This window comes from Leucopleurus acutus, assembly GCF_964270905.1.
Source record: "Leucopleurus acutus genome assembly, chromosome: 3".
NCBI lineage: Eukaryota > Metazoa > Chordata > Mammalia > Artiodactyla > Delphinidae > Leucopleurus > Leucopleurus acutus.
Window position 1 is genome coordinate 101,170,713 of NC_139145.1, and position 25,181 is coordinate 101,195,893.

Consider the following 25,181-nt stretch of genomic DNA (forward strand, 5'->3'; position numbering starts at 1 on the left):
CCCAAAGAATTGTTAGAAACTTTGGACAAGGACAGAGAGTATTAGAGCATGGAAATAGAATTGTTTAACTGTTTAAAGAAAAAGTATCTTTTTCTGATTAAAAAAGTAGTATCTGTTCATAATAATTTGCAAAAGTTAGATATGATATTTTGTGTGTTTTTCTAAGACTTTTTCCTCCAAATATTTTATATATATGTGTGTATGTATACACACACACACACACACACACACACACACACACACACCCCATAGACATAAACTGTGTCCTGCTTTTCTTCAGTTGGCATTATGCAATGAAAATTTTCCTATATAATTAAAATTATCATTAAAGTCATTTATATCTCTGTATACTGTTTTAACATATATGATTTAATTAATCATTGTTCTACTGTTAGAGAGTTAGGTTTCTAATTTTCCATTATTATAAATAAAGTTATAGAGAATAGCACTTAAAATAAATCTTTTATCATCCCTCTGGTTAATTTCCTTAATATATTATTAGAAAAGAAATTACTTGGATTGAGGCTATAGACTGTTTTTTAAGAGTCTTGATATGAATTGCCAAATTGTTTTTCAGAAAGGTTCTTCCATCTTATACTGATACTGTTTAAAAACTGTTCTCTGTAGAGGCAGCATTCTAATGCATGATACACGAGGAAAGAAAACAGAACAACACTCTTTTCTTTGTGCTCTGAAAGCAGTGGTAACATTTTGCATATACTTAGTCTCTCAGAAGTATTTTCCCAACCGCAGATGTGAAATAGGCGGCTATATAAATCTATTTGTTTCCCTTCTGTAGTGCTGAAAATTATATTGATTTAATGATCTCAAGTTCTACTTTTTATGCAATTAGTTGTGTAGTAAAAACTAATATTGTCATGTGCTAACGTCTTTTTTCCTCTATTGTACTATGGTAGTAGTCCATGCAATATCAGCAAGTTTATGCTTTTCCTGTGCTTTGCTGAAAGGAAAAAGGAACATCTGTTTCCATTATATATCTGCATCATAATGATAACAGTTAAATAGCTATTATGGTAGAATACAGTAAATATATTTCGCTGAATGACCTGTACTTTCTTGTTGGAAAATTTCAGAGATTTCAGAGACACTTAGTTTTTACAGGTAGGTTCCATGTAGAGGTTTAGAAAGGGCTTTGCTTACTTTTGGTAAACAACTGCAGTTCCTATTTGTTTCATTAAAAACAAATAAACAAAGAACTGTGATGATTAAATACTTGGCTCTCAGGTGAGACTCAAATATATTTCTCTTAGGCATATGTTTAGAGTACAAATTATTGGCTATTTCTCTCTGTTCTTAAATGGGTTAATCATGCTATTAAAAATATAGTTCATTTTGTGTTTTTTTAATGTTTTACTAAGCCGGAGATTGCAAATAGTTATATATATATACTTACAGCCTGTTTTACCCTTTTTTCCTTATGTTAGGGGACGTAGTGATATTTACCTCTTAAGCTCAACAGGAGAATGTTTGAAACCACACAGTATTTCCATGGACCTTTAAAATTCCAGAGAAATGTTTTCATTTATTTCACTCAGACTTTGGTTAAAGATGTTTTAGTGGTTACTTAAGAAATGATTAGAAAATATTCTAGACAAAGAATGGTATATAAAGAGAAACAAACACCCATGTACTCCAAACTCAATTTGAGAAATAAAATGTTACCAGAACAATTGAAGCTCTTCCTGATTATATTCCCTTATGGCTTCTTGAAGAGATAATCATCATCCTAAATTTGATAATTATCAACCCTTTTGCCTTTTATGAACTTTTTTTTACATGGTTTAAAAATCTGACATAAGTGACTTGTCATTTTAAACAAATAAATTTAAAAATGTTGGAGCTGCAATAGCTGTTAGAACGCTTTTAATGTAATCGCCTGTGACTGGGTATACTTTAGTGCTTTACTGTCCTCATCTGTGAAGTTGGGGATAGGTTTACGTGTTCTCTGATATTTTTCTAGCCATAATTTTAAAAAGTTTTTTGAGTACCTCTTGTTTTCCATATGAAACAATAAAACAAAAGACAGAGGCCCAGAGTGGTTAACTAACTTGCCCAAGACCATGTAGGTAAATCACAGAGCTGGGAATAAAATTCAGTTCTTTCCACTTCCATTCAAACACTTTTCTTCAGTCCACATTGTCTGTCATCTTTGGGTACTGGCTGACTGACCGCTGCTCTAGCCTGTGATTAAAGACGATCCACAGGCATGTATGATTTTGAGATTGTGCATGCAGGAAAGGTATTTTTCTCTTAGAATATCTTTTTTGTGGGGAAGAACATTGAAGTCATATCAGCCTGGAAGCTACTTATAGAATGAGAAGACTGTGTGTCCTGCAGTGCCTGTGATTCGCTTCTATATTTTCCGGACTTTCCTGGAAAGAATGACAGTTTGGATATAATGAGACTTTCGATAGGCTCCTTACCCTACAGTTAATTTTCTGATCTTTTCATGGTAACTGGACCAGGAAAATAGGGAGGGGCCCAAACACAAGTGTCTCTTTACATGTACGTGTATCTAAATTTCAAAATATTTTGGCAGTCAGGTCTTTAACAAATTACTTCTTCCTTTTTTATGTAGCTTATGCTATGGTCAAATCACAAATGACTTTCTTTTTGAAAATGAGTTTGTTTCTTGTTTCTATTTAGCAGCCAACTTACAAGAGCACTAAAGTGAAAGTAGCGCAAATAAAATAATGTGGAAACATGTTTTTAAAATCCCTTTGGAGCAAAACCCCATTCTAAAAATGGCAACTTAGAATTACATGCATGTTCGTTCTCTTTCAGGTCTTTACTCTGACAAATTTAATTCATGCTTAGTTAAGATGAGTAAGCTTGAGTCATAATATTCACACAGACAGTGCCATGCCTCTCGTATGAAAAAATAGCAGTATAAGTAGAAGTGGAGTTATGTATCCTATTGTAAAACCATTTTTCCCCAAATCTGTTGCTTCTAGACCAAAAAAGTTGATTTAATAAATTGTTTGCTTCCTTCTGTAAATACATACTTGGAAACTTATAATAGTAGTTTCTCTTTTTAGGGCCTGTGAAGCTACTAACAGTAGCTTAGTCAATGCTATAAATATTCTCAAGGTAGTTGTGTTTTAACAATAAACCAGATAACACATGTTTTTCTCTGAGTATTTTAGATCAGTTAGCTTATGTGTTCAGCAGCTTCTAGTAGGAAATTTCCCCTAGCATATTAGATTGGGGAGGAGAGACCCAATGTAATCAGACACCAGTACCCCTTTTATTTAGCCATTGCTTACACTCACTGAATATGATTTCTTTCATTTCTGTAGCATTTCTTTCTGGAGAGAAAGCTGTGTTATATACGAATATGTGTGTGTAAGTATTTCAAAAGGCAATTCTTGTCTAGTTGAAAGTTCTGGTGAACATCTGTAGTGTGTAATATAAGGAATTTTCTACACTGGTTAAATTTCCCCATATTGCTCTAGCAGGTAGGTGAAACTCAAGAGAAAAGGTGTAGGTAAAGGAAACTAGCCCCTGACTAACCTGTTTTCTTCCTGAACACAATATGAATCTTGATGACAGTGGTGAGTATACAGAATTTTAACCACCAAATCAACAATGCTTAAATCAGAGAGATCCCAGTGAGACACAAGAATGTATAGTCTATACATAGACCACATACGTTACCTCACTTAGGTATAATAGCTCTTGTAGAAAGGTAGTGTGCTGTTTGCGGAAACAACAACCAGATACGGTAAAAAGATAATTTTCTTTTGGCCATATATACTACCAGGATTATAGGTCCTTTGATGTCTGTACTGTTTCTACTCAGTTCTTAATGACTTCACTTTACTTATTTATTAAAAAATTTTTTTCTTGAAGTATAGTTGATTTACAATGTTGTGTTAGTTTCTGGTGTACAGCAGAGTAATTCAGTTATACATATATATATTCTTTTTCATATTCTTTTCCATTATGGATTATTACAGGATGTTGAATATAGTTCCCTGTGCTTTACAGTAGTACCTTGTTTATTTTATATATAGTAATTTGTATCTGTTAATCCCAAACTCCTAGTTTATCCCTCCCCCACCCCATTTCCCCTTTGGTAACCATAAATTTGTTTTCTATGTCTGTGACTCTGTTTCTATTTTGTAAATAAGTTAGTTTGTATCATATTTTAGATTCCACATATAAGTGATATCATATGGTATTAGCCATAAAAAAGAATGATGACATTCGCAGCAACATGATTGGACATAGAGATTATCATACTAAGTGAAGTAAGTCAGAAAGAGAAAGACTTCACTTTAGGCCAAGTTGAGATTATTTTAAAACCAGCGTTGGCTGTATATTTTCTACTGACACAGCCAATATACACTTTCGGGCTGTGACCTTGGAATTTGTCTGTGGCTTACAAGGGATAGAATTTTCTTCTACTAATGTTAGAATTTGCACGTTGTAAAATTTTGTCCATGTCCTGTTTTGAATTCCCAGCTCTTTAGGATTTTCCTATTATTTGATTCTTAGGAGAATTATGTTACAGTTGTGCTTATTGTTCTTGAGGTATAGTTAACACTTAAAGTTCTTGTCATGCTTAAGGCATGTGAAGTAGATAAAGGCAGAGCCCCTGCCCTCGGGGTATAATTGTCTTTTGCCAATAATTTAACAGATTGTATTTTCTTAATGTAATGCATTTGTGTGATTTTATTAATATTACTATATTAGGACTTTAAAGGAAAAAAGAAAATATACTTAGTTTTCTGTTGCTGTTCTTTACCTTTTGAAAAAATTCTTAGAATTATAATTTGAGCTCAGCCAAAGTGTTATCATATTATTCTTTTTTATTCTATAAGTTTCAAGTGTATGGCATTGTAATTTGACATTTGTATATACTACGAAGTGATCACCACCACAAGTCTAGTTGACCCCTTCATCAATTTTACCCACCTCTCCCCACTCATTTCCCCTCTGGTAACCACTAATCTGATCTCTGTATTTATTAGCTTGTTTTTGTTTTATTTTGTTTGTTCTTTTTTTTTTTTTTTTTTAGATTCTACATATGAGTGAAGTAGTATGATCTTTGTCTTTCTCTATCTGACTTATTTCACTTAGCATAATACCATCAAGGACCACCTATGTTGTTGCAAGTGGCAGGATTTCACTCTTTTTTGTGGCTGAGTAAATTTTCATTACACACACACACACACACACACACACACACACACACATCCCACATCTTTTTTATCCATTCATATACCATTGGGCACTTAGGTTGCTTCCATATCTTGGCTATTGTAAATAATGCTGTAATGAGCATAGGGGTGCATATATATTTTAGAAATAGTGTTCTCATGTTCTTCAGATAAATACGCAGAAGAGGAACAGCTGGGTCATATGGTGGTTCTTAATTTTTTGAGGGATCTCCACATTGTTTTAGTACCATGTTATTCTTTTTTAAATTTATTTTTTATTGAAGTATAGATGAACTACAGTGTTGTATTAATTACTGCTGTACAGCAAAGTGACTCAGTTATACATGTATACACATTCTTTTTCATATTCTTTTCAATTATGGTTTTTCACGGGATATTGAATATATTTCCCTGAGCTATACAGTAGGATGTTGTTGTTTACCCATTCTATATATACCAGTTTGCATCTGCTAATCCCTAACTCCCAATCCAACCTTCTACCACCCCCCTCCCCCTTGGCAACTAGCAGTCTGTTCCCTATATCCCTGATTCTGTTTCTGTTTCATAGATAGGTTCATTTGTGTCATAGTTAGATTCCACATGTAAGTGATATCATATGGTATTTGTCTTTCTGACTTCACTTAGTATGATAATCTCTAGTTGCATCTATGTTGCCGCAAGTAGCATTATATCATTCTTTTTTATGGCTGACTAGTATTCCATTGTATATGTGTACCACATATTCTTTATCCGTACATCTGTTGAAGGACATTTAGGTTGTTTCCATGTCTTGGCTATTGTGAATAGTGCTCCTATGAACATAGGGGTGCATGTGTCTTTTTGAATTATAGTTTTGTCTGGGTATATGGCCAGTAGTGGGATTGCTGAGTCATATGGTAATTCTATTTTTAGTTTTCTGAGAAACCTCCATACTGTTTTCCACAGTGGATGCACCAGCTTACATTCTCACCAACAGTGTGGGAGGGTTCCCTTTTCTCCATACCCTCTCCAGCATTTATTTGTAGACCTTTTTTTTTTTTTTTTGGAATATCTCTATTTATTTAGGTCATCTTTATCTTTTTAAAATGAGTTATCTATTTTATACGTATTAGTGTATATATATCAATCCCAATCTCCCAATTCATCCCCGCCATCCCCTGCTTTCCCCCCCTTGGTGTCCATACATTTATTCTCTACATTTGGGTCTCTATTTCTGCCTTGCACGCTGGTTCATCTGTACCATTTTTTAGATTCCACATACATGCATTAATATAGTTCTTTTTCTCTTTCTTTTTTTTTTTTAATGTTTATTTTTTATTTTATATTTTTTTAACATCTTTATTGGGGTATAATTGCTTTACAATGGTGTGTTAGTTTCTGCTTTATAACAAAGTGAATCAGTCATACATAAACATATGTTCCCATATGTCTTCCCTCTTGCGTCTCCCTCCCTCCCACCCTCCCTATCCCACCCCTCCAGGCTGTCACAAAGCACCGAGCCAATATCCCTGTGCCATGCGGCTGCTTCCCACTAGCTATCTACCTTACTATGTTTGTTAGTGTGTATATGCCCATGACTCTCTCTCGCCCTGTCACAGCTCACCCTTCCCTCTCCCCATAACCTCAAGTCCGTTCTCTAGGAGGTCTGCGTCTTTATTCCTGCTTTACCCCTAAGTTCTTCATGACATTTTTTTCCTTAAATTCCATATATATGTGTGTTAGCATACGGTATTTGTCTTTTTCTTTCTGACTTACTTCACTCTGTATGACAGACTCTAGGTCTATCCACATCTCTACAAATGACCCAGTTTCATTCCTTTTTATGGCTGAGTAATATTCCATTGTATATATGTACCACATCTTCTTTATCCATTCATCTGTCGATGGGAATTTAGGTTGCTTCCATGACCTGGCTATTGTAAATAGTGCTGCAATGAACATTGGGGTGCATGTGTCTTTTTGAATTATGGTTTTCTCTGGGTATATGCCATGTAGTGGGATTGCTGGGTCATAGGGTAGTTCTGTATTATTAAGGACCCTCCATAATGTTCTCCATAGTGACTGTATCAATTTACATTCCTACCAGCAGTGCAAGAGGGTTCCCTTTTCTCCACACCCTCTCCAGCATTTGTTGTTTGTAGATTTTCTGATGATGCCCATTCTAACTCTTGAAGTGATACCTCATTGCAGTTTTGATTTGCATTTCTCTAATAATTAGCAATGTTGAGCATCTTTTCATGTGCCTATTGGCCATCTGTATTTCTTCTTTGGAGAAATGTCTCTTTAGGTCTTCTGCGCATTTTTTGATTGGGTTGTTTGTTGTTTTGTTGTCAAGCTGTATAAACTGTTTGTATATTTTGGAAATTAAGCCCTTGTTGGTCGCATCATTTGCAAATATTTCCTCCCATTCTGTAGGTTGTCTTTTCGTTTTGTTTATGGTTTCCTTTGCTGTGCAAAAGCTTGTAAGTTTGATTAGGTCCCATTTGTTTATTTTTGTTTTTATTTCTGTTTCCTTGGGAGACTGACTTAGAAAGCATTGGTACGATTTATGTCAGAGAATGTTTTGCCTATGTTGTCTTCTAGGAGTTTTATGGTGTCATGTCTTATGTTTAACTCTTTAAGCCATTTTGCCAAAGCAATCCTGAAGAAAAAGAACAAAGCAGGAGGCATAACCATCTCAGACTTCAGACAACACAGTACAACAAGGCTACAGTAATCAAAATAGCATGGTATTGTCACAAAATCGGACATATGGATCAATGGAACAGAATAGAGAGCCCAGAAATAAACCCACACACCTATGGTCAATTAATTTTTGACAAAGTAGGCAAGAATATACAATGGGAAAAAGTCTCTTTAGCAAGTGGTGTTGGGAAAGTTGGACAGCCGCATGTAAATCAATGAAGTTAGAACACACCCTCTCACCATACACAAAAATAAACTCAAAAAAGTACTGTTATTCTTAATATAGTAGCTTGAGTAAATAGAAAATGGCATTTTCTAACTTTAAATAAGTTAAAAAAATAAGATCCAAGAATTTTTTTTATACTTGGTTTAAATTAAGTATGCCAATTATCTCTCTGTAAATAAATAATAATTACATAATGTTTTCTGAAAAGTGGACTTTATGTTCCTTATTTAGCAAGAAGCAGATTCATTTTTTAAACTCAATTACAAAGTCTATTTGAGTTACAGTTAGGACATATACTAAATATGAAGGCAAAACATGTTTTCATAAATATTTACAAAAATACCTGTGTTTGGTCTTGACCCCATGTTAGCTTTGCTGCTAATATTATTGAATTCATTACAGCATTGAACATGTTTTTACAGTTCCCCAAAGTTTATTAAGAGTACTAAGAGTAATTTACTATTTGGCTTTCTTACACGGAGCAGTGAGTTGTTGATACATTTTCTAACAAATTTGACCAATGTAGATAGCTGTTTTAGATGGAAAGGTTAACAAAAATACCACCATTCTCTCCATAGTAATTGCAGTCTTTATGGACTTAATTATGTAGTTTCTTTCTTTCTTTTTTTTTTTGGCCACACTGTGTGGCCTATGGGGTCTTAGTTTCCTGACCAGGGATTGAACCTGGGCCACAGCAGTGAAAGTGCCGTGTCCTAACCACTGCACCACCAGGGAATTCTGTCTTTTATTTCTTTATAAGTAGGTGTGTAAGTGTCAGTTTATAGGTATTGCAATGAGCAGTGGAGGTATAATTTGTATCTTATGAAGCGTGTTTGCATGATATAACAAGGTTCTTTTGAATTTTGGTAATCAGTTGGGTTTTGCATTATTTAACTATTTCTCAAAAGGAGTATACAAATTCCAAAATGAGTCCCTTTTCAATTGGTTACAGTTTTGGGATGTGTATTTTACATTTGGAAGATATTTAAAAAGAGGCAGAAAGCACATCAGTAATACCTGGTAGAAGGTTATAATGGATTATGCCATACTATTAGAGTTAACCTGCTGTCAGTCTAAGTTGTAAAGGTAGTTTTTCTGGACTGGCTAGAACTTAGTGATCTGAGGGAATTAAGGATTGGTACTGTACAGCTTTGAAAGCCACACACCAAAGATGTCTGTGACAGCCCAGAGTCACCAAGATCTTATTTGTATCATTCCAATATTGATGAGTTTAAATGTGTTTTGAGTTTTGAAAAATAGTTTTAAAATTCTGAAAGTCCTACATTTTCTAGTAAGGAACTAGTCAAAGGCAATATTTTTAAATACAGTACATATGATCAAGACATTTGTTCTTACGTAAACTTGCCTAGTTATTTATTTTACCCAAGAGAAGTATAAAAAACCTTAATTTATGAATTTTACTTTTTATATAAGTAGTAAAACCCTATTATCAACCCTATTTAGCATTATATGCTAAACACATTTCATATATTATTCCCATTTTACTGATGAAGAATTTGAGGCTCAAGCATTGTTAAGTATTTGCTCAAGTCACATAGCTGGTAAGTAATAGAACAAGAATTTGGATTGAAGTATTTGTCACTCCAGAACCCATTTCTGACCTGTGCTGACTTCATTGCTCCTTATTAAGTAACTCATTATACTACTTTTTGATTTTATGATGGGTCAAATTGTATTCTTACAGGTACATAAAAATGCATAGAGCAACTCTTTTAAAAACATAGGAAAATCTATATAATTTCATGTTATGCTCATGTCCTAGTATCTATAGGATGCTATCATTCTCCAGTGTTTGATTATGTGATGCTGTATGTATAAATGGTACTATATAGGATGAAGGTTGACTCATACCCCCTTAGAGTTTTTTGGCACTCGGTTGGTTTAGCTGTTAAATAGCACTTTTGCTACAAAATTTAAAAATGAATAGGAAGAAATTTTATTTCTGATTGGCAATCTTTCTTCAGAATGTTTTCATCTTTAGTGACTTTCAGGGGAAAAAAAATCGTTTCCCTTTGTGGGTATATATTTTGCTAGGGCTGCTGTAACAAAGTACCACAAATGGGGGTAGCTTAAGCAACAGTAACTTATTGTCTCTCAGTTCTGTAGGCTAGAAGTCCAAGATTAAAATGTTGGCAAGGTTGGTTCTTCTGAGGGCTGTAAGGGAGAGAATCTATTCCATGCCTCTTTCCATAGCTTGTGCTGGTGTGCTGGCAGTCTTTGGTGTTCTTTGACTTGTAGATGCATAACCCTGACCCTTGCCTTCATCTTCATGTAGTGTCCTCCCTGTGTGTATTATTGTCTCTGTGTCCAAATTTCCTCTATTTATAAGGACATCAGTCATATTGGATCAGAACTCACCCTAATGACCTCATTTTAACTTGATTATCTGCAAAGACCCTATTCCCAAATAAGGTCACATTCATAGGTACTGAGGGTTAGGACTTCAACATCTTTTAGGGGGACACAGTGCAACTCATAATAGTAGGCAGTTTCTTCTGAGATAATAGATTTGAAAACTCTTTTGTAGTTTGTAGGTTATATGCATAAATTTGCAGTTTATCAAATCATTGGTGTACTTACAGGCACATATATCCATAAATGAGTCATGTCTGAATATTTGTTTTAGAATAGGACTGATTTTGCACTAGCATTCTCTTCTTTTATTCACTAGTATTCTTGTAGAAAATCGTAGGAAGAACAAACGAGAACTATTCAGGAAGGATTTCAATAAATAATATGATTGTATGTCTCAATATGTGGGGCAGATAATGAGCTATTGGTAATGTATGTATAAGATCATTATAGCTGGCGATATGATGAAGTTGGGATTTAGGTAGGCATTCAGGGTAAGAGGATGTTACAGAAGTAGAAATGGCATGGGTTTAGGTTCTGATGTAGGAATGAGTATTTTATGTATAGTGGGCTGTGGTGATGAAGGGAGCCTTTGGAGCCAATTATGTTGTCAAGGAATCCTGGCTCTGGCCCTTTAGGGTTAAGGCCAGTAGTAGCTTTTAAGTTTCAAGGAATTGACCTAAAATTTATTTTTAATTCTGACGTGTGGAGAATTTCAAATAGATTAGGAACAAGAAGAAAAATATAACCTGTAACCCCAATACCCAGAGCTAGTCATTATTAATATTTTGGTATCTTGATACAATTTCTATGAAATTTCTGCTATCCTGTTTCCTTGAGGTTATATCACATAAACAGTTTTATAAAATAAATTAGAGTCTGTAGTATTCTCTAAATCTATATCTCAATTCAAGATCCACTGGGTAACAAACCTAATGGTCATTGGTGAATTGGGTCACCATAGTTCCATAAACCATTAAAGTCAAGTCAACTTTGTTTCATGATTTGGTCCTATGCCTCTAGTCTTGTCTTTCCTCCGATCTTTCACACTGCTGCCAAGACCTTTTTATTTTTTATTTTTATTTTTGCAGTACGTGGGCCTCTCACTGCTGTGGCCTCTCCCCTTGCGGAGCACAGGTTCTGGACGTGCAGGCTCAGCAGTCATGGCTCACGGGCCCAGCCGCTCCGCGGCATGTGGGATCCTCCCGGACCGGGGCATGAACCCATGTCCCCTGCATCGGCAGGCGGACTCTCAACCACTGCGCCACCAGGGAAGCCCCCAAGATCTTTTTAATGATCATGTCATGCTCTTGGCTTACCTCCTTTGGTCAGGACAGAGGTCCAGCTTTTTAGCATAATAAGGCATCTCTGTGATCTTTCTTATGCCTTTTCTCCCCCTCATCTGCTGCCTTCCCAAAAGCTTCTTAAAGTTCTCAATATATTGTGTACCCTTTTGCATACCTGTAATTTTTCACCTCTTCCTTCTGCTAAGAATGCCCTTTCTCTGTCCCTCTGTTCAGCAGCTACTCATTCTTTAGTACTCATCTCACATGACATTTTCTCTCTAAAGCTTTTATTCTAAGACAGTTTTCCTCCCTTTTAGTATCTGTAGCACTTTCTATAAAACTTGTTATGAACTGATTTTAGAGTATTATAATGGCTATTTTCCATGTTTATCTTTCTTACTAGACTGAGTTATTTAAGGGCAGGGATCATGTGTTATTTACACTAATATCCATGGAACTTAGTATGGTACCTAGTAGGTGTTTGAGCAAAACATTTGTTGAATTAATAAATAATGTTGGACTTCCCTGGTGGCGCAGTGGTTAAGGATACGCCTGCCAATGCAGGGGACACGGGTTCGATCCCTAGTCCGGGAAGATCCCACATGCTGCGGAGCAACTAAGCCCGTGCGCCACAACTACTGAGCCTGCATGCCTAGAGCCTGTGCTCTGCAGCAAGAGAAGCCACTGCAATGAGAAGCCCGTGCACCACAACGAAGAGTAGCCCCTGCTCGCCGCAACTAGAGAAAGCCTGTGTGCAGCAGTGAATACACGATGCAGCCAAAAAGAAATATAAATAAATAAATAAATAATCTTGTCTTTTCATCTTATACTGTCCTGCCAGGAATGGTAGAATAAGTGATTTCTAGATTATTCTAGTAGCTAGAATAAGTGATTATTTTGGGGGTGACAGGTGAAGGAGTAAGATGACTAGTTCAATTCAACTTATCAGACATTTATTAAGTATTTAAAAATGGTAAGGTGCTCTGCTAGGCATTGTTAAAATGGGAAACTAATATGAAGAGGAACTTTGGGAGTTTGCAGCCTAATTCCCAATTTTGATGAGTTGGTGAGGGATGATGATAAGGAATGTAATGAAGAGTTGATAAGGAGACAGATCCTTTAAAACAGAATTGTGACTGGAAACATTTGTTATAGTGCCTTAAAATGAACAAAGATTATTTGTTTACAGGTGGCAGTAGACCTGCATCGAAGGTTGTAGCAGATGTTCTCAACATTTCTCTTGAAATTTCCTTATCTCCATTTGCAAGAGGAGCCCCAGAGCCTCATCCCTGTGGTAGCTGCCATGTTCTGGTATGACGCTGTGCTCTTCTTCTTCATCCTTCCTGTTCTAACAGAGGATCTGGGGTAGAATTTAGCTGTTTGTTATTGTAAGCAACTATGTAGAAAAGGAAGTGGAATGTTTCAATAATACTGATATTGTGATTTCTTTGAGATTGTGTACTATGCCTTGTTATTTTTATACCTGTCATAGAATCCCCAGGCATAAAAATTTAAAAAATAGTGATTGCCTTGCTCATCATAGGTACTTAGCATTGTGATTTTGTTTGAATGGTATCCAGTTGTTAGCTGCTTCTTAGTGAATTTTTTTTCTTATTTTTTTAATTAAAAAAATTTTTTTTTGGCCACACCACCTGACTTGTGGGATCTTAGTTCCCTGACCAGGGATTGAACCTGCACCCCCTGCACTGGAAGCACGGAGTCTTAACCACTGGATCGCCCGGGAAGTCCTGCTTTTTAATGATTTTTAACAAATATTAATCTCTTACTCCCTTAAATAATAAAGAAGCACATAACATTAATTTTACTTATACTAAAAACTATGTCTTCAGCAATGTTTAGCTAGCTCCTCAACTCTTGTGAAGGAGATTCAACTGGCAACTGATAAAATTCCATATCGGGAGTATTTATTTACAAAACCTCTGTTCTGCATTAACATGAATGAACACTGAAGCTAGTAACACAATTATTTTTTCTTCGTGAAAAGTAGAAGTATTTTTCAGAATTCTGGGAAATGTCGAAGTAATTTTGGCTGTAGTCATACTGCATTTAATGATATTGAGAATATTGCTAACATTAACAAAAATATTCTGTAATTTCCTCAGTTATTGCTACTGGTGATGAGGGATGAAAAGTTGGCATGCATTCATGTTTTGAGCATTTTCATTATACACGTTGGATTTTACATGTCAGAAGCAATTTTTGTTTTAGTTAAGACAGCTGAGAACATTTTTACTAGGGATAGCGGTCAGGCTGTGATTATTTGTATTTTTAGGTCAGTGATACATAGAATACAATGAATATGTCAGAGTAAATACATGTACAATTTTTGTATGTAAGTATTACGCAGTATTTATATATTTTTGTGACTTTTAGTTCATCAGGACACAGTGGTTGGGACCAAGGCATAGATTTCATTGCTATATTGACAATTTTATTTTGTTATTTTCTGTGACCACTGGTAACACTTATCTTTCAGGTATAAGCTGTTATTCACCAGGGAGCTTTGGCAAGAGAATGGCTGTATCAGGAAGTCCATCTCCACCATGGAAAAACAACTTGAAACTTGTCTTTATTGACGGTGAGTCAGTGTCATCTTCATACAGGAAAGATCATGCTAGTATTATTTCATGTTTTCAGTGTTATCAAATAACAGTTTGGTTTAAACTTTGTTTTGTGAGACATCATTAGGGTGTTGAACCATAATGCTTCATTACTTATGTCTAAAGGATTGCATAAAAGTCAACCTAATAGTAGAAAAGAATGGAAGTAATAATTTGATGTTTATGAATATACCTAAAAGTAGTTTGATTAGTTTCTCTCTCACCCCTATTCTTATTTCTGTATAACACATGCTAGTTAACTTACAATTCATGACTTATTTATTTATTTATTTATTTTGCGGTACGCGGGCCTCTCACTGCTGTGGCCTCTCCCATTGTGGAGCAATGGCTCCGGACGCGCAGGCCAGCGGCCATGGCCCACGGGCGCAGCCGCTCCGCGGCATGTGGGATCCTCCCGGACCGGGGCACGAACCCGTGTCCCCTGCATCGGCAGGCGGACTCCCAACCACTGCGCCACCAGGGAAGCCCACAATTCATGACTTTTATTTGATTAAATATTGGCTAGAACAGACTCACATGTATTACATGCTTATTTTAAAATATATTACTGATTTCAGGAAATTTCAGAATAACTGCAGTGTAATTGTATAGATTCTCTTCCATTTTCAAATACATAGATTATTTTGTCTTTCAACTGGTAGCCATTGTTAATGCTTGCTGCAGGTTTGCTATCCCAGAGATACAGTGGATGACTACATATATACGTTTAATATTATCACAAGAGTTAGTGTATCTACGTAGCAATCTTTAGTTCAGGTTAATATCATTTAATGTATATTTAATAATCATAACTTCATTTTACTATACTAATTACATTTGTGACTTGACCCAACCTTACGTAGCCATGACTATGTGTATATATGTATATATGCATACATACATACGTATATATGTATATATGTATGTATAAGTAACTTGATACAGTTACCGACGTTGCTTTGGCCCTCTTTATTCTAGTTGTTTTCACTTGAATCATCTTCATTGTCAGGTCGTCAAAGTAAATTTTCTTTTACAGTCTTACTTTACTAGTATTCTACCTTATTTATAGTTTTATTGTTATTATATTTTTATTTTTTTCTTACAGAGTATAAACAAATCCCAGGGTCAGAGACTGGTAGGACTGATGCTCACTGAAGTCAAAGAAACGCCTCACTCTAGGGAGAGGATCCTTATACGACAGGTACATGTTGTTACATGATTATAACCAGCCTTACCATCTGTACTAAATCTTTTTGTAAGAGGTGATGAAATAAAAAAAGGAATGACATGGCACTGTATTTGGAGAAAAGGTTTGATTGTACCATTTTCCTTTTCCTTAAAAAGGCTTGCAGTATTCCTATAGTAAGATTGGACTCTTCTTCCCATGCTCTGTAAGTAATTAAGTGTAACGATGCATTTTTCAAAATCTCTTTCCTTGAAAACATTATTTTTAGATGATTTGTCTCATATTAATATTGTTTTCACATTAAGCCTACATCAAACATTTGCAGTTGGACTAGACTTTGGAAATTTCTTTAATGCTAGTCAGACAAAATTATTTAGTGTATAAACATGAGTTTATCATAACTAGAATAATTTCTGTTGTATCTATAATAGTAAGATACTATTTATTGAATAATTACTATTTGCTCAGCCCTGTGCTGAGGGTTTTCTGTGCTTCATTGTATCCCCACAACAGTGTTGTGGGGTAGGAATAATTACCCCAGGTTTACAGATAAGGAAACTAAGACTTAGAGAGTTTCATAATTTGTATAAGGTCAGTGGCTGACCCAGGATTTCAACCCTGGACTCTGTGACCTCAGAGCTTTTGCTCAAAGCTCCTGTTTATAAACGCTGCATTAAGCTGCATGAAGCCTTTATGTATGCAGTTCAAGACTAGGCTACTTTATTTTTGAAGCATAGTCTGGCTAGTTCACAGTGATTTTATACTACTGATTGAGGTACGCCAAAATGTGTCTGTGGAAAACATTTGCTTTTGTGACTTTACATGGACATAACTTTTGACAGTCAGTATATTATCCATGCTTAATATTGTGTGTGTAGGCATGTGCATATATCACATATATGAATTCTTTAAGTAGAATCTTGATGATGCCTCCTTGTTAAGCTTGGTGTACCTTTAATGTCTGCCCCACTCTTCAGGTAGTAGAATTGCTGTTCAGTTCACAAGTTTGCTAGAGGCTGAGACCCTTGTTTTGGGAGGTTATTTACATATGAATATAAGACAGGTAGGCTAAAATGGTGACATTAATTCTCTATCAGGTACACAATGAAATGTGAAATGTTAGTTTGACCATTGTTGAAGAAAGCCAAATGCATAAATTGTTTAGACATTATGGAAACCTATGGTCCTGTGATTTTTATGCTTAAAATTCTTCAAAGGTTTCTATTGTTTATAAGATATATATTGTGTTAATGTACATATAGGACTTTTGTTATTGGGCCATTGCATACTGTTTCAGGCTTACCTCTGGCAGCCTTCTCCCTTACTACCCAACATCATATATATTCCTTACATGTCGACTTCAGTTAAACTGAATAGCTTGTAGTAACCCTACTGTAATTAGCTATTTGGCACTTCTTTATTAATATTCTTCTTCTTATCATTATGATCTTTCCTCCTTGCTCCCTGGTGAGTACAAACTTTTCTTTTCTTTTTTTTTAACATCTTTATTGGGGTATAATTGCTTTACAATGGTGTGTTAGTTTCTGCTTTATAACAAAGTGAATCAGTTATACATATACATATGTTCCCGTATCTCTTCCCTCTTGCGTCTCCCTCCCTCCCACCCTCCCTATCCCACCCCTCCAGGCGGTCACAAAGCACCGAGCTGATCTCCCTGTGCTATGCGGCTGCTTCCCACTAGCTATCTACCTTACGTTTGGTAGTGTATATATGTCCATGCCTCTCTCTCGCTTTGTCACAGCTCACCCTTCCCCCTCCCCGAGTATGAACTTTTCATTCAAGATTCAGCTTTGGTACTTCCCTGAAGCCTTTCGTGACTACTGACCTCTGTCATTGTACCTTACATTCTTTGAGCCTTTCCAGTACATAGATCTATTCTAGAACCTATATTTTATTGTACTTATTTACCTATATGAATCTTTCTAACTAGACTATAGATTTCTTAAGGACAAGTAAAAAGGCTGTCTGATTCATTTTTCTCATTCCCAGTTTTTATCACAATATCTGACACATAATAGATGCTTAATAAGCATTTGTTGAATGAATGGTTAATCTCTGTCGGAAAGAAAAGATGATCCTCACAGTTGGTGTGATAATGGTGATAAGGTGAATTCCAAGGTGGAGTGCTGCTACACTTTTCACACATGCAGTGTGGAAAACAGTATCTTTCCTGAGGTCTCACCATAATCGTACTTGCTTCTTGGAATCAATATAGTATATGTCTGGAATTTGTTATCTTGAACACCATTTATTATTGGAAATTAACCCACAAAATTTAGATAGTTGAATTTTTCATAAATATTAGATTTCAATAATGAGTAGGATAGGTCTTGACTTAAGGACTTATTACTTTCCTTAGGGAAGGCCACATGTGGTCTGGTGTTATAATCAGTCTGAAGTTGTATAAAGACTATTTTGCTTGAAAATTATGAAAAGTAAGTCAAAGAATGAGCCTATTTGTTATCACATTTAAAGTTCTATTTGCTTTAAAATTGTGTAATTCTTATGTCATGCCATCCTGCTAAAATGCTAATAATGGCCAGTATTATCAGAGTGACAAATTCTTACATAGTTTAGTAGTTTTACATTTTGAAAAACACTAACTTATCATATTACCCCTTTAGTAATATGCCAAGCTTTAAGTTGGTTTATATTTTTTATATTTAATAAGATTATACTAATAACTGTAGTACACAGTATATAACTATTATATAATTCAATGCTTATATATTATAATAACTTAATATTATGTATATTTAATGAGAAATGTATATATTATTTAATAACATATATTAGAGGTCAAATGTTCTTTGGCCATCAGCTTATGTTATAGTTTTAACTGAGGAAATAGTATACAATGAAGATATTAATAGGAAGTTTAATGCTTCTGATAGTAACAAAATTCTGTTAAATGATTTTACTTGTTTTAGACTATATAGAAACAACTTAAGAAAATACACTGAATCAGAATAAGCTATCCTGAAATAGCATATTCACTAAATAATTTAAATAAAATAAGGCAAGTGTTGAGGGGGTTGGAAGGAATGAAGTTTTCTTTGCTAAAGCTATAAACACTAAGACTTTTAATTTCGTAGGAAGACATTAAATACTCTGGTCATCAACTTGTGTATCCTTTAGCCTATTTAATAGTCAAAAACGTCTAAGTAAATATGTGTGATTTAATTTGTGCTGCTGAGAAACTGATCAAAAGTGGCAATAAAAGTCACAATGAAGTAAGAATACTAAAAAAAATCCAGGGATTTTACTGTGGCTCATTATTCATTCAATTTCTGGCAGCTTTCATGATTACAAATCACTTGATTGACTAACTAGACATTCTCAAAGTGAATTATGAATCAGGTTCATTTTTCCTGGTTGATAGTTGGCACATGCTGTAACTCATACTTTGTGATATATCAAATTCTTGTAACAGAAATAAGAGAGATAATCAACTCTTTATTTCAGGAAAACTAAACTGCCTTTTCAAAAAATGAAATGTTGCTAACATTTTAACAACACAGTGTGATTCCTGCTTTAGTTTTCCAGGGTGGAAATCACAGTGGTGACGTTATTTTTCAGTTAAAAAAAATCTTTAGAATGATTTTCCATCAGGCATAAAACTCCTATTGATATCAGTCCTATAGGCTGCTTGGGCAGTTGCTTGAGCCTAGGTTGCAAAAACAGTTACATTTCTTTCTTACTATTTGAAAAATGCATGTTGGAGGAATGGTACATTTTTAACATTTTCCTTTGTAGGAAATGCATTTTCCCCTAAATACCTAATTCATAATGAAGCCATGATGTTGCAGACTTTAAAACGTGAAGCATTTTAATGCTTATTAATAGAGAGGGTCTCTTTTGAGTTGAGAAAAGGATCCATAGTGACCTGAATCTTTCCATTCGTAGAACCAAATCAAGGGGGTCAATTCTGCTTTCAAATGAATTTTGTTCTCTTTTGACTTATTAAGAGTTTTTCATGCATAACTACACTGGCAATTGAATGGCAGAAAATTCCTGTAGTGTAACTGCATTTTCTTTGGTCCCATCCACCCAAGCAATTGAAAATAAACGGGTGCTCCATAATGTGATATATTCAAAATTTGAGAATTTTGCACAAAATTCAGTCATTGCCGTAGTAAAACTGAGGTACCTTCATTGAAAATTCTGAGGCTTGAGAATATAGAACCCAATTGTTTAACAGTATTATTATGAGATACTCTTACTAATAAAAATATTGTGTATGATAAAGTAATACTGTGTTACTTATAAAAGCAAAATCATCAAAGTTAATGGAAACTTTGCATGTATAAGGATCATAGAATTGTACTGCCATAATTTCCCTCTATGTAAAAGCACAGTAATTAATATCTCAGAGTTCCAATGCCTTTTAACTTGCTTTCTTTTATGAATAAGATTTATTTATATTGGAACCAAAAATTGTTTTATTGCTGTTTCATTGTCCTTAAAAATGTTTTATAAAACTTATTTTCTGAATAAAATTCTTCTACTATATTATTTTATCTGAAAAGGTGGAATAGTAACTTATAATTACACATCATTCTATAAACACAGCTATAAGCTTTTAATTTTAATGTTGTGTTATCTCTAGAATTGTCTAAAGTTCTTGAATTTATGCTTTAGTCACCTTGAAATTTCATTTTTATCCCCTAACACCATTAATTATGCGCCTAGTAGTTAAAATTGCTATTAAAATCTTTTATGGGATTAAAATTTTATTCCTGATTAGGCAATGAATTATATATTTAATCAGTTATTATATTCATTTAAAAATTATGACCAAAAGATTAATTCTCCAAAGATGTTTTTAACAATATAAAACATTCTAGTAGAATTGGAATTAAGGAATTAGAATTGGAGAGGCAAAGGATCAATTTACTAATTATAGAAAAAAAACATAAAGTCTTTTATGCCTTTGGTAGATTTTGTGAAATGACCATAAACTAAAGTGGGGCCGTAAAATACTGTCAGTTTTCCAGCCTGGCTCAGTGCTTTTTATCTCTGTGACATAGCTGTACATTTGGAATCTAGAAACATTTATTATACTTCTTTAGGTATATTGAGGTAAGCAATATATAGTAAAATGGGTTTTTGTTGCTGTGACCTGGCCATAAGACTTGGGAATAGAAGAAGACTGGGATGGAAAGGAGGAGACAAAAATATTTTTTTAAGCCACAGAAATGGACTGAATTATTTTGATCATTTGTTTATGTTGACTTAATAAAAGAGATTTCTAGATTGTCTCCATTTTGTGATGTACAACCTGATTGCTTCCATTAATTGATTGCCTTGAACAATTTAGCATTAGTATAGTCATTGTGAGAGGGGATGGAAGTATCTGGAGATTATGGGAAAACTGAAGTAAAATATTCAAGAATAAATGTCTGGTATTTGCATTTCTAGGTAAATGTTTAAAGGGTTCAGGATGTCCAATATAAATAAAATCTGCCAAAGGCTTCTGTTCCAGAGTTTACACTTTAACCTTTGACATTTATTCTCCCTCCCTTTTCTCACTAAATGTACAAGAAAATAAAATTTGCATTTTTGTAACATGGTCCAAGCATCTCATATTACATAAATATATATTGCATTTCTCAATATCAACATTACATTGGTGTCCCTATTCTAGTTTTGTACAATGAAAGTGGCAGTTTCTATCCTAGTAATATAAAGTGAATTTTTAAGTAGCATCCTATATATTAAAATTTATGGCCCTTTTGAGTATTTTTGGTTAAATCCTTCCTTGGCATAGATTTGATAAGATCTTTATTTCTCTTGTTTAGGTATATGCTAAAGGGTGGAACTACAGATTAATAGGTGTGGAGTACACAATTATGATATATTACTTTTTATTACATGAACACTAATATGGTATAAGTGCACGCTGTATGATTTTAGGCCTGTATGCTATTGATGTTATGGATAATCTCTAAAAGAATTCTTTAAGAACCTCCTTTTGGACTTCCCTGATTAAGACTTTGCCTTCCAATGCAGGGAGTGCGGGTTCAATCCCTGGCTGGGGAGCTAAGATCCCGTATGCCTCGCGGCCAAAAAACCAAAACTTAAAAAACAGAAGCAATATTGTAACAAATTCAATAAAGACTTAAAAAAGAATCTCTTTTTAATTGGATTTAATGATACATGGTTAAAAAATGATATATGGTTTTGATGCTGAGAAGTCTGTATGTTATTATGCAAAAAAATTAAAGGGACTTGAATTTTGAAGGTGATAGATGCTGGTTGGAATTAGTAATTTAGGATTGATATCAAAGAAGAACAGAAAAAAGGCATTTTGTTTTAGTTAAAACTAAAGGTTGAAAGCAACATATAATATTATTTTTGGTGTATTCTACTTTTGATGTCAACTTTGTACTTTAAAGCAGCGGTCCCCAACCTTTTTTGGCACCAGGGACCAGTTTTGTGGAGGACAATTTTTCCATGGACCCGGGGGTGGGGGGAGGGGATGGTTCGGGCGGTAATGCGAGCGATGGGAGCCTCAGAGGAAGCTTTGCTCGCTCACTGGCTGCTCACCTCCTGCTGTGTGACCCGGTTCCTAACAGGCCGCGGACTGGTAGCGCTCCGTGACCTGGAGGTTGGGGACCTCTGCTTTAAAGCCTCAAAACAAATCGTTCACTTCAGTTGGTGTATTAGTTCGGATTCTCCAGAGAAACAGAACCAATAAGATATATATAACGTATACATATACACACATGCATTTATGATTTATTTTAAGAGAGTGGCTCGCGTGATTATGGGGACTTGGCGCATCTAAATCTGGTAGGGCAGGCTGGCGGGCTGTAAACTTAGGCAGAAGATAACGCTGCAGTCTGGAGGCAGAATTTCTTGTCTGGGACTTTGCCCTTAAGGCCTTCAGCTCATGGGATAAGGCCCACCCAAGTTATTGAGGGTAATTCTGTTACCTAAAGTCAGCTGACTGTAGATGGTAACTATATCTACAGATAACGCCTAACACAGTAACGCTAACAAGTGTTTGATTAAATAACTGGGTACGATAGCATAGCCAAGTTGACACATAAAATTAACCATTAGAGTTGGTCATTAAAAAAATTGTTTATGTTACAAGTCACAGAAATGCCTAGGGTCAAACTATCACCACAGAACATGTTAGGCAACTTTCTTGAAATGAAAACTATCAGTTCCAGAGATAATAGCTGATATACATTTGTTCATTAACAAATATTAATTGACTGCTCTGTATGTGCCTACACTGGAAAAGAATGGCATGCAAGACCATGAATGGACTCTACTTTCACGTAGTTTACTGATTAATGTTGATGCTTAGGAAAAAGGCAAAAAGTGGTTGTTAACACAAAAACGAATCCACTTGACAGAAGCCCAGTTTTCCTCTGACTTGCCTTATGTAAATTTACATACACAAACCTTATGACATCTCAATGTGTAAAATAGTCACCTTTCCCTTTGATTATTTGTATTACTTCCATATTGTTCTTTAGAGATTTCTAAGAACAGTTTTGGAAAATTTTCATATTTTAGTTCATTGGTACTGTGGAACTGACTGTTTTTAAAGCACCATGCCCTTTAATCTGTAAGTAGAAACTCCTCTCTGTATCAATTTACATTGCCCTTATATTTATTTATTATGTGCTGTAAAAATCATAATAAAAACTCTTTTAAAACTGAGAACTGTTATATGCTAGATACTTTATAAAATGTCTCTCTGATTCCTTCATTCGTAGCTCTGTTTTAGAGATGAGGAAATCGATGTTCAGAGAGGTTAAATAACTTGCCCATGGTTATACAACCTGTAGGTGATGGAACATGACTGAAACTCAATTCTGTCTGGATCTGAAGCCCATGTTATTTTCCCTATCCTACCCAACTTGTCTTTGTATGAAACTTCTTAGGTTGGCTACTGGATCTCTTGGAACAGCCTATATAATTATATATTTCTCAGACTACAATGATCCCTGTTAGTTTTCATTATAATTTAGACCTAAATAAAAGTTTCTGTCTTCTACTGAATATACAACTTTTGGCAAATGACTAAAATGTGCTATTTCCCTTTTTGCCTTGGCTGCCTATAAGCTCAAGTTTAATATTTTTTAATAAATAAATTTATTTATTCATTTATTTAGTTTTGGCTGTGTTGGGTCTTTGTTGCTGCACACGGGCTTTCTCTAGTTGTGGTGAGCGGGGGCTACTCTTCGTTGCAGTGCAAGGGCTTCTCGTTGCGGTAGCTTCTCTTGTTGCAGAGCATGGGCTCTAGGCATGTGGACTTCAGTAGTTGTGGCATGCAGGCTCAGTAGTTATAGCTCATGGGCTCTAGAGCGCAGGCTCAGTAGTTGTGACACACGGGCTTAGTTGCTCTGTGGCATGTGAGATCTTCCCGGACCAGGGCTCAAACCCGTGTCCCCTGCGTTGGCAGGTGGATTCTTAACCACTGCACCACCAGGGAAGTCCCAAATTTAATATTAATACTACTTGCTTTTAGTAATTTCCTCATCTGTGGTTCCTTGTGTAACCATGTTCTACATTTGTTCATTTAATTACTGAGCTCTCCTTTATCTTTAAATTAACCTGTTGTATACAATGTTTTAAATTATAAATGAACACAGTCTTTTAAAGAAGGGAGGTATGGATTATAGATAGATGAAAATGAATACAGAACATTTATTTATTATTTTGTAATCTGATTGCTTTGTTTTTTTCACTGATGTGTCCATGTACTTAAAACAATATATAACACATAGTAGATGTTAGTGAATGTGTAGATTGAATTCATATAACCTTCTCTCAGACATCTAGTTGATTCTAAGCAGAGTTTAAATTTGGTTACATTTAATGCATTTACTGATGTGGTAGACTTTGCTGTTCTATTTTTCACTTTCCATTTGACATGGCTTTTCTGTTTTTCTCTCCCTTTTTACTTTCTTTTGGATTGATGTGATGATTAATTTTATGTGTCAACTTGACTAGGCCACAGGGTACCCAGATAGTTCATCAAACATTGTGGTGGCTCCATGAGAGTATTTCTGAATGAGAGTAACATTTGAATTGGTAGATTGAGTAAAGCAGATTGCCCTTCCCAATATGGGTGAGCCTCATCCAATCTCTTGAAGATCTGAATAGAACAAAAAGATGAGTAAGAAGGAATTCCTTTTGCCTTATTGCCTTTGAGCTGGGACATCAGTTTTTTTTTTCCCCACCGTCAGACTCAACCTGAAACATCTTCCTGGGCCCCAAACCTACTGGCTTTCAGACTAGGACCATACTATTGGCTCTCCTGGTTCTTAGGCCTTTGGACTTGGACTGGAACTATACCATCAGCTCTCCTGAGTCTGCTGGTTGCTGACTGCAGATCTTGGGGCTTGTTAGCCTCCAAAATTGCATTGGCCAATTTCTCATAATATTTCTCTCTCTCTCTAGATACACACACACACACACACACACACACACACACACACACACACACACACACACACACACACACACACACACACACACACACCACACACACACCCTATTGGTTTTTGGTTCTGTAATGCTGACTAATACAATTGATAATTTTTTTATTATTCCATTTTCTCTCTAATAATA

The 25,181-nt window shown here is 35.1% G+C and overlaps 1 long non-coding RNA gene across 6 annotated transcripts in view; it reads left to right on the top strand.

Annotated features, from left to right (window-relative positions):
* Positions 1–25,181, top strand: part of LOC309959889 — a 154,786-nt gene that overhangs the window by 14,270 nt on the left and 115,335 nt on the right. For 5 of the 6 annotated variants that reach the window (XR_014326102.1, XR_014326103.1, XR_014326104.1 and 2 more), the window contains 3 exons: positions 12,946–13,067; positions 14,254–14,355; positions 15,483–15,578. This is a non-coding gene — a long non-coding RNA (uncharacterized lncRNA). Of the gene's footprint in view, positions 1–12,945; positions 13,068–14,253; positions 14,356–15,482; positions 15,579–15,721; positions 15,769–25,181 lie in introns of all 6 variants that reach the window. The other variant, XR_014326101.1, reaches the window with a different exon arrangement.